Source organism: Vidua chalybeata, chromosome 3 (genome assembly GCF_026979565.1).
Source record: "Vidua chalybeata isolate OUT-0048 chromosome 3, bVidCha1 merged haplotype, whole genome shotgun sequence".
In the NCBI taxonomy this organism is placed as follows: Eukaryota; Metazoa; Chordata; class Aves; order Passeriformes; family Viduidae; genus Vidua; species Vidua chalybeata.
The window spans coordinates 52,990,477-53,001,308 of record NC_071532.1 but is presented as its reverse complement, the minus strand read 5'-3'; positions in this window follow the sequence as shown (position 1 = coordinate 53,001,308).

The window sequence follows — 10,832 nt, the reverse complement described above, 5'->3', positions numbered from 1 at the left end:
TAATGTGTTACCACTTGCAATTTGATCTTACTGTAGCAGAGAACTTCCTACTTTAATAGCATTGAACTTTTGCCTATTTGATCAGCAGAGGTACTGAAATCAGGAGAATTCTGCCAGCTCTTCCACATACTTCCCATGCAATCTTGTGTACCAGGCACTTGGGCTGGGTAGTATCATCCTTACTCATGATGATGACCATGGAAAGCATATGAGCAGTCTCACTGACTGCTCTGGCTAAGACGTGTGAGTGAGCAATCACCAACCTGAGCAAAGGTTAAAAAATCTTGTACTTAACTTCTCTGCACCTGGGTTAACTACTAGGAAAAAATTATTATTTCATTTTCTTAATGAGTGGTGCAGGCTAAAATACCTTAGCAGCTTGAGAATTAAGATACTGCAGAAGGGTAGTCGAATGACAGGATGAACCTATTAAGCTCCCCATCTTATGTTGTGATATTCAGTAGCTTTGATAATGCTCTCTCTGAAATCCAAACAGGAGACTTCCTCCCAGGTGTGAAGTATTCTGGGTCAAAGCCCAGTTACAGTCTCTGAGCTGTGCTCCCCACCTGGCCTCCTGCAGAATTTCTCTCTCAGAATAAGCATCATGACCATATTTAAATATTTAATCTTCTTTGAAATATATTACTAAAAAACTTCTCTGAAATCCATTCAGAAAATATGTTTCTGATATGAATTACGAGTTTTCCTGATAGGGGTTTGTTTGTTAGTTTCTCTTTGACAGGAAAAAAATTCCATGTTGTCTCTGCCAGATGAGGAAAACAGGTCATGTTGAAAAAGAAGTGGGTAACATGCTGTTAGCACCCCCACCTCCAAACAAACCAATGGCAAATGTTACTTGAAGCAGGTTTAACATATCTAAGAGATTAGGATCAGTCTTTGTCTCTACCCTAGATAGCTTGCTTTTAAATGTGACCTCCTTTCCTTGCCTAGACAGATGCTCTTTGTCTGCTGGGACCACTCCCCGGAAAGCCATCCTGACAGCTACCTCGCTTCCCAGTCTCTCCCAAAGGGCCAAGGCTCTTCCAAGTGGTTTCCTCCTACTGAAAAGACTATAATTAGCTGCTTCCTCCATTTCCCTCAGTTTAAAATTGGCGTTATTCAGCCTTTCTTCCTATCTTCTGAAGCCTCATCCCCCATCCTGTCCTGCTTTCGGACATATGTAAAAGGAAATGCTATGCGAGTGTAAACACATTGTTTAATAAAGACAAAATACAAAGTTTTATAGTAAAGAATCAACATTTTCTTCCTTTCCCATTGGGCTGTGGCTTATCTGTAACCCAAAATAGATACTACCTCCTTCTTTCTGAACTAAGATTTTCTCCACATTTATGCTAAACATTGTTATTATCCTGCTTATCTCAGTAGCCCAAATATTAAGATTTCCTTTATTGCTCCAGTATATTTTCCCCTATATATAAGTAGCTGCATAATAAGCTTTGCTGTCCATTTCTATCAGTTGAATAGCTTTTGAAAATGTAAATCCAGCAACAGTACTCAGATTCAAAAACTTCAGCTAAGAATGTATTTTGAAAGAATGTTATGAGGAAATTCTTGGTTTATAAAGAATTTGAAGCTGAGAAGTCTACAAAATCTTACAAGCAGAGACTTTTCTTACAAAAAAAAAAGGTCAGATTTCACTGTTCATTTAACAGAATTTAGTGTCAATATTTTTAACCTTCTCCCAAAAAATCCCCAAAACAAAGAAAAAAAAACCAAAAAAAACAAACACCCCCCCCCCAAACCTCAGAATCTTAGCATCTTCTAAAAATTGGCTCTGCAAATTTAGGGAACTTTTCTTAGTTAAAATAAATTATATATCAGCTTTTCAGATTTTTTCCTACTCAATTATGCAGGTCTCAAAGCTCAGATCACCAAAGAAATTACTGAAAAGCTATTTTAAGTTATTTCATGTGCTGGTTTATCTAAGCCAAGCTTTGTAATAAAAATGTGCCAATTAGCATTCCTTTGTAATTTAATACAAATTTATTCCTTTTTAATTTATTATAAGTTTATTCCTTTTAAATTTATTTCAAAGGAGGATAACTTTACAAAATAATTTTCTAGCTTTTTGCATAGGCTTTGGCAAGTACACTCTTATCTACTGAACTATATGTGTTTCAAAATAGATATACAGTACTTCAAACAGCAGTTCTGAATTATTGTGGAAGCATAGCTGTTAGCGTGTATTTCTTTTTGGCTTTCTAGCCTAGGACATTTTGTAGGACACATATTCACTTTGCCAATTAAAGTTCTTGTGTCAGTCTCAGTCTTGAGAAGCCCTAAATCCTGTTGCTCATTTCCATACTTTGTTCCTGTCAGTTGTACCCATCAGTTCATAAATCTAAAGTCTAAGCTGCTGAATCCAGAATCTCCACCCAGTCCAAAAGGCTTCTGCATGTCTTTGCACACCGTAACTTTCAAGATAATTACCCTATCAAGACCTATAGAATAAGCATCCAGTTAAGTTTTGTGTTTCAAACTACTCAGATGATATACTAGATAAATATCACTTATTCCTTGACCGCTAAACATAAACTCTGATTCCACCTCTTCAGCTAAGGTCTCTATTAGTTAGTATTATCTTGAGGAATTTCTGGTAGTCAAAATGCAGTAGGTCAAACAAGGAAACATCTAAGATGTAAGCAGTTTCACCCAAAGTCTTGCAAAACTCTAAGAATACTCAAGAAGTTTATCCTACTCCTTGTCTAAACTCAAGCTTATTGCTGGGCTTTCCTGCTCAGGATCTCTGCTATCATAGGTTGTGTATGCTGGTATAAGCCAGTAAAGTAAGTGCATGCCCTAGGAAATCCAGTGTGCCTGGGGATGTTCCTCTGCCAAAATGGAGCCGGAGAAAAACCTCATGGTTTACCAATGTCAGTGACTGCCTTTAGCCTACCAATACAAACAGTCACAGAAGCCTGGCAAACTGCAGGCCCTTGGTTCTACTGTGTTGGCATTAGCACAGGGATCTTCTGCATGGACAGATGTTCAGAGCAACAGCAGTGTGCCGCTTCCAGAGATTTTGTTACCATGTGGTATCAGAAAGGAGAATCAGTACCTGTTGCTGGGAGCACTTATGCTGAAGTTATGGGGAGCCCCATGAGCTGTTCTGCCATGAGGCTTACACAGTAAAGCAAGTGGCTCTCTTATTGCTTGACAAATAAGATGCTCATTTGATTTAAACAGAAATACACTGTGACATCCTTTATCAGTGGAGACAGTTTTCTGCTTGAGAGAAAGAATGGCCAAATATGATACAATAACAGAAAGCTGACAAAGAACAGCTATTACACACTCAGCTTTTATTTAAAATGACCTTTGGCCCCTAGAACAGCCAGGGCATTTCCCCACACGCTTCTGCCACTGGTGGCAGAGAATGAGCCTTAGAGAGAGCAAAGTACAGCAGCAGCAGTGGCAGCATCATTCCTGCCAGGCCCCAGCTCTCTGCTGATTCAGGTTGTCACTGAGCCAACAGAGACCTTCATTGCACAGCAAATCATCTACCAATGCTTTAAAACAAGACTGCAACCCCTGTCCTCATTTGACTAGCTCACTGAAAGCCCACAGCAAAATCTGCTGGTTTAACTTCTCCTATGGATGGTAACATTACAATTATTTTGACATTGTGAAATCTGGACTTTGCTAAGCAGGTAGGAAAAATAATAAATGTTATTAGGTTACTCTGAACTGTCTGTTGGCATTAATGTCACAGAAGCCAACTGGTTGGAATAACAGCTATCAGGCTGAGTTATACTGGAAAGACACTTGCAAAAACTACCAGTTAATGGGGATACCTGGAGGAGGGATGGTGTCAGAGGAACTCAGTAGAAAACAACCTGAAGTGTCCCTTCTCACATGCTTTGTAATTAAACATAAGAGGAGTCAAGATTTCCCTTCAAAAAAATACACTCCTAAGGGAGACTCGACATCTTACATAAAAACAAATGAGAGAAAATTACTCAGAATAAAAAAATCCAAGGCTGTAACACAGCCAGAGGCATTTGGCTGAAGACAGTGAGCCAGCAGCAATTGCTGCAGGGGACACCACTCTAGGTTTGGCTGCAGAGGTGTTCCCAGGCAGTCAGCCCACATGAATGGAATAATGGCATCTACGTGACTGAGAGATATCCGTGCTGGATCAGATCAGGGTATTCTGATGGCTGAGTTAAAGGAACATTCCTTTTCATTTAAAAGGAGCCTATCTGGCTGTCACACTGGGCATTGGGCATAGGATACACATGAATAGGTTTGCCTGTGTCAGCGAACACCTCTTAGCTCCAGGTGAACAGCCTTTTTGCAGAAATTCCACCTTGCCTGTCCCCATCCTTCCCCAAATCATGTGACTGAGAGGCTGGAGAGTTTAAGTCTTTAAGACATCTGTCCTTGAGGAGAAGTTTGCAGTTAGTACTGTTCTTATGCAAGGAAGCTGCTGAGCAGCTGTAGCCTGAGGAAAAAAAAAAAAAAACAGCCAACAAGTGGTTGTTGCCAGCTGGGGTCAAAGCAGAAGCTCAGCAGGGTTTGGTTGGGGATTGCTAAGGAAAACAAGGAAGAGGTTAGCAAGGAGAGAAGTGGCCTCTTCAGAAGTGAGTTTCTGTGGACTGGGAAAAACCTCTTGGCAGGTCAGGAATCACCTGTAAGGACCAGGATGAAGTAAGGCCAGGATTTTTATCTGTGTTGCAACTGCCTTGTTGATGGTGGTCTGCAGTACCCAGGGCTCACTTCTCTGCAGAGACACTCTGGGCCTGGAAAGGTGCTAGGAAACTCTTCAATTTCATTGCCATTTAAAAATTCCAATGAAAAGTAATCTATGGATCTGATGTGGAATTAAAGCTTTGAACTTGCCTTGCAAGACAAAAAAGGAGATAGTTAGGAAACCTGATAGACAGGTCAGCTATTTAGAAATGTGGTAAAAATGTTTGGTGTGGGTACAGTCCTTCATAGAGAAGGCCATGATTGTGGATTGGATGGCCAGAGGCTGCCACCAGTCCTATCTCACACAGATGCAGGGTGGATCCTGCATTGTTTATGGTGGAAAACAAAGCTTGGAAATAGAAGATTCACAAAAGACAACTAAAAATATTTGGTTTCATGACTCACTGCAGTGCTTAAGGGGTTTTATGTTTGTTTGTGTTTTTCTAAATGTTGTATTACAGTCACATTCCATTTGTAACATTTCCATTTCCTCTTCCATTTGTTATCATAACTTTAAGGAGTCTCTTTTCAATTTAACTTTAACTTAATTTTGTGACATTACCTGTAGCAGTAATTTTTTATTGTTCTAAACACCTTGGACTGTAGCAATGACAGGAAACACCATCAAACTCCTGATAAAGAACAGCTTTTGGGTAAACACATCACCAGAGACAAACTGAATGATGTGATATGCTGAAAAAATGCACAGGTTGGGTTCAAGAAAATGAGAAAAGGTACTTCATCATATAGCAGGTCTTGTCCTCAGCATCTCTTAGGTAAGCTCACTGCAGTAATTTCTAAATGTCAGCTGTTACTTTGATAGCATAGTGCTTTTTTATTTGTTCAGTGACTGTTTTTGATGTCAAGAGCAGCTGTGTTGAGTCTTCTTTATTTAAAAAAAAAAAAAAAAAAGAGTAGAGCTTAGCATCTGAAAAAATTTGCTTTGTGTGACTAACTATAAACAGGACACATGACTGAGTGGTGCTGTGTTTGCTGTGTTCCCCTTCAGTTTAAACAGTTTGAACAAGTAAACTTAAAGGGGAACTCTCAATTTACAAAATGTGTTTAGAGGTCCTCATTAAAGCAAGCTCCAAAATTTACCCTCTATAAAAAAAAAATAAGAATATCTGTACTTTGGAAAAGGAAGAAGCAGAATTTGCTCCTCTCTGTCTTCTCTCTTAGTGTAAAATTCAGATTTCCAGGAAATATTTGTAGGGTTTTTGACATCTGCCTTTCCTGGGTAGCTAGAACTATCCCTAGGGTTGCTTCTGATAATTTGAAGAAAAGAAGTGCCAGCTAGTATGAACATCTCCCATGCAGAAAGAAGTGAAGGTATCCCTAAGGTATCCCTAAGGTATCATTTTTATTTTAACACTGGCAGTAAATTAAATGCTTGAGTAGACTCATTGGTTTTGCTAGTAATACAGGATTTTTTAAAAAGGTTAGAATACTTAATTCTATAAAGTATCTTGGAACTGCCAACTATTTAATACTCCTAGTAATCAATGATCTTGTACCCTGCAACCAAAGAAAAATGCTTTTCTTCAAAACCTGAGGCAGTGTTACAAAAAAATCCTTAGATACTTGAAATTTTCTGACCTGCCCACAGTCACATAATTTGCTCAGCAGCAATGCAAGATATGCAGCCTACAAAGCCTCTTTTGTAGCCCATCATCTAGCCATAGGCTTTCCTTTTTCTTCTTCTCTGGTACATTATTATCTCTGTACTGGGATAGCATGATCTTTATTGGCTACAACGCTCAGAAACAAATCACAAGAAGTAGGGTCTAAGGGACCTTAAGATTCCAAGATCCTCCCTCAAGACAGGATAAACTTACAAGAGGTCTACATCTAGGTATAGTACAATGCAATTCATGAAAGATTCTACCTTCTCCCTTTATTTTATCCCCTCTTGGGCTTGTCTGGGCTAGAAGACAGATTATGCACTGGAGATCTAATATGGGTTGACATGAGTGAGAAATATATAAGCACTAGAAAGAGGCTTCATAGCTCTTTTTCTAGCTGCAGGACACCCTAACCCTACTAAAGAGAACAGCTAGTGAAAATTAATACTTCTTTGCATTTGCTTTGAAGCATTTCTCATCACCTTGACCTTAAAGGTGGGTTTATGAATGCAGGGGGAGCTGCTGATCAGCAGCTTCTTCCTGTGAAAAAATTTCACTTTCAATTATTTCTAAAGGGATCAGTAGCTCAAAATAATATTTGAGAGATAAAGGATGCTAAAGCCTGATTTAGTCTTTTGATGATTTCATAATACAAATGCTACAGGACTGAATTCCTTGTGTATGGAAACACAGCCAACAAGAGACACTGAAATCTCCAACATTTCCATGATGAAAACAGAAAAAATGTAACAGAGTAATAAACTGTTAGAAATGGAAAATCACAAACTTTGAAAAGTCAGAATTGTATGTCTCCAAAACATCTGACTGTGTCATGGGGAAAAATTGTGAGTGAACGCTGTGCACACTGGGGAGTGAAGAGTAAACCAGGGATACAATACATTTGAAATCCGTGCTGATCAGTTGGTATGATAATTCTTGTTTTTATAAAGAAAGCACACAAATTAGTTTATTTACATTTAAAAGTATATACTCATGACAGAGCATTTATCCACAGGGTCTGCAGCTTTGTGTGCTCACTGTCAGAATGCAGAGCAAAGCTCATCTTACAAAGCTTTGATACTGACTGTCCTTTGAATTTAAATATAAATGCCGGTAGATATATGCCCATAGATTTGACCCTACTTTCATTAAGCTTCCTCAAAAAACTGCAGCCTGGTGCTACACTGGCAGACTCATAGAGTGCCACTGCTCCCCTCCAAAGAAACTCAGAGACCAGCACAGAAGGGCTCAGACCACGTTTGTCCTGCAGCCTTCTGTAGCTTTATTCTCAGTGAGCTACTCAGTGAGGACAAACAGCTGAACCTTCATCTAAACATGTCAACAGAGAAGAATCAATACATCTTTGGCAAAATCAGCTATCTTGTGTGTTGGAAGACAATTTGTGTGCCATCTTAAGAAGCAAAAGCTTATTAAGATTGACAGGACCTCATGATTTATATACTTGTACATTTAGGTGAATACATAGTGGATCACACTCCTGTTGCTTTGCTTGTTGAAACTGCAGTCCCCCTAAGATGTGAGGGCACAGCAGCTGGCACAGCCCTTCCACCATAACAGGAAAGATGGAAATAAGCCACAGGCAGACAGCACTCCAGATGGAAAGGGTCAATAGTGGTAAGAATCAATAGTGCTAATGGTATGCCACTTTTACTAAAGCTAGCAAGAAGAAAAATTGAAATATTTATCCCTTTTAAAATATGCTTTTTACTAAGCTGTATTCTATTTTTCAGGAAAGCTGAGTTCAAAACCTATTGAGCCCAGCAGCCCTTGCATTGAAACACAAATGAACATAGAGTATGAACAAAAAAATCTAAATGCAAACTGTGGCCCATAAACTCACAGCAAACCATCTAAAGTGCATGACATGTATGCAGGTACAAGTATCCTGTCTCAGATGTAAGCATCTATAATACCAAACAGTGTACAGCTCAGAAGGGAATGCATAAATTGCATTACTTTTATGCATAAAATGCATAATAAAAAAAAAGTAAGAATTTTATTAGTGTCAGGTGTTTTAAGAAATGTTTTATCCCTTGCACAAGAAAGAATGTTTTTTGTATCATTTCTTTCAAAGCTTATACTGCTTAAAATTACATACATCTATCACTGATTATTCTGCTGAAAAGTGAGAAAAAGAGTATCAGAATTGCTCAAAACATTGGTTACAGTTAAGGAAAAAAGGGAGAAAAAACCTGGTTCCCCCACTATTATCTAAGGAAAGAATAGATCATCATGACCAAGCAAGCTCCAAACTGTTACAGCCATGGTGCTCATCCATAAGGATCTGCACTAGGTATTGAATCCATACATCTCCCTTGAGTGTGATCAAAGCTGCACCAAAACATGATCTTTGCAATCAACTTCACAAAAGGAAAAAAAAAAAAAAAAGATAAAAAGTGCTTTCAAAAAATTGACTATGTCTGAAAGCGCATTGCAACAACATCTTGTCTCTGGAATACCCATCCTTTCTCTCCTCTCTCCTCTCTTCTCTCTCTCTCTCTCTTTTTTTTTTTTTTTTTTTTTTTTTTTTTTTTTTTTTTTAGTAGCTGAGTAGCTTTTTCACATCTTCTGTGAAAGAAGCTGTTAGCTGTTTTTATGAATTTTTAACAGAAAATTGAATCTCGGGAGTCCACCATGACTTCGAACTGTTAGCTTCACAAAGATGTGTTAAAAACACCCCAACACCCTGAAAGTAAAGAATTTGGCATGGCATGGCATTGCACTTTTCCCATAGTGTAAAGAAAACAGCATATTCATATGCAGCACAAAACCAGTCTTGGCTGTATGCTTATTAGAAATATAAATATATAAAAACAGAACTTACCTTGAAAAGGGCCCACATTATAAGCCACAGTTCGGATAATAATGGTATTGGATTATCAGCTCTAAGAAGATAAAATCCTTAATTCACAATCAAATGCATGAAGCACAGTTTTTCTTAGAACTGCTTATTCAGAGACTGAAAACTCACAGGAATTTGGGTGCAATTTTGGGTGCAATTTTCTAAAGTAGCTTTTCCAGGAAAGTCTGGACCTAAAATCCAACAGTATTTCAGGACTGGCTGCCTTACTGTTTTGATAGTGATCTTCCAGCACCGGGTGCAGAGTAAGATTGGAAAGTGTGTCTGTAATCTCCTGAGTATCATTTTAAACTGCCAGGCACAGTTCTGGGTAAATGAGAGTTAAAATCGTGCTTTCCTGCAAATGCCATATGGTTCAAGATTTCATGTACTTTGTGTCCAAAAGCTCCCAGCATAAAACAAAGGAAAATATTAGTAATTTTCTTCCTCAGAATACATTTTGTTAAATGTATTTTTCAGATACATTTGCAAGTGATGCCACTGGACATTGCTGAACAGAGTGGTGCACAAATGGGATTCAGCAGCTGCTCCCTTCCTACTCTGTGCAGATAACAGTAGGTTTCATGCATGTGGCAGCTCCTATCATTTTCTGTCCAAATCTGGGGGAGGGAAGGATACAGAAGATAGGAGCAAGCAATATTTTATATTGCTATCTGGCAAACTTCTCAGAAACATTGAAGAAATAGTGTTAAAACAATTCTGAAAGAAAAACTGCTGCTCAGTTGAGAGGAAACATGACACCCAAAGAACCTCTTGGGGAGGAGTGGGTGAAGGTGTGCAGATACGACTTCTGAAGATGAAGAATAAAGTCCTCCTCTTTTTGATTCATAAACCAAATAAATTTTATTTTGAGGCTTTGAAAATGTGAAAAATCTCGACCCCTTCTTAAAACAAGAGGTGTGTATCAGGTGACTAAGCTAAACATGATAATTAAAAGGAATAAAAAATAGTTGGAATGTTTTTGTAATTGCTCCCTAGTCATTGTTAGGCTTTCCTGATTAATGTAGTTAGAAACCTTGAGCTAAAAGCATTTAGTGTGGAACTGATGTTATCGTGCACACCACATTGTTAGGCTTTCAACCAAGAAAAAAATTAAATCACTTCTTACTTTATACAAGGCCTTTGAAAATAAAGACCTAGGACAATATAATTTCTGTATGCCTCCTGCAAAGACTTCCCAAAAACGTGTATTTGACAGCCTGCTACATTTGCAAAGTTGTTGCCACTCGTGATAATTGTTATTGAAAATGCCTCCAGAGCTGAGGTAAATGCCTCAGGGCCACCTCACTGGCCCAGGTGCTGCTAGGGGCACAGGCTCCCAGCAGGGACAAATGGAAGGTGTACCAACTCAAGGAGCTCCAGAGAACAGTAGCTTAAAACACAAAACATAGTTCTTCCACCAGACGGTTTTCAGTTTGAAGGTTATCTGAAGAACACTGTTTCTTTATCATTCCCCACCAAGTTTGCCTAAGTCAAAACATACAAGGTCACTGACTTCCTGTGAGCTTGAAGCTACAGGCAAGCCTTGCTGAGCAGAGAACATACTCAGCAAATGTTCTCCATGTTCCTTCTCAGAGTGCATCTTTAGTTTTAAAAATCTGCATAGCACTGTT